This window comes from Merops nubicus, unplaced genomic scaffold (assembly GCF_000691845.1).
Source record: "Merops nubicus isolate BGI_N331 unplaced genomic scaffold, ASM69184v1 scaffold6442, whole genome shotgun sequence".
Lineage (NCBI taxonomy): Eukaryota > Metazoa > Chordata > Aves > Coraciiformes > Meropidae > Merops > Merops nubicus.
In genome coordinates this window covers 56,726-57,099 of record NW_008595534.1, presented here as the reverse complement: position 1 = coordinate 57,099, position 374 = coordinate 56,726, and positions in this window count along the sequence as shown.

The window sequence follows — 374 nt, the reverse complement described above, 5'->3', positions numbered from 1 at the left end:
ACCCTGTCCCTGAACACCTCACCCCCACAGCTTTTAAATCCCTCCAGGGGTGGGGACTCCCTGGGACTGTCTGTGGCAACCCAAGAGATGAAAACCTGAAGCTAAAGGGAGAAGAGGGCTGATGCTGAGTGATCTGCAGCCACTCCTCTTCCTCAGTGAGCTCACTCAGCCTGGCTGCTTCATTGGAGGGGATAATGCAGCTTTTTTTTTTTGATCTGGGAATTGCAGCTTAAGAAATGGGCTGAAAAGCTCCAGAAGAGCAGATGAAAGACCCCAGTGAAGATGGCAGGATGAGAACAAAGTTTATTTCATTAAGAAAATGCAGGAATAAAGGAATCGAGCTGTTCAGATGAGCCTTGTTAGAAACCTGGGTA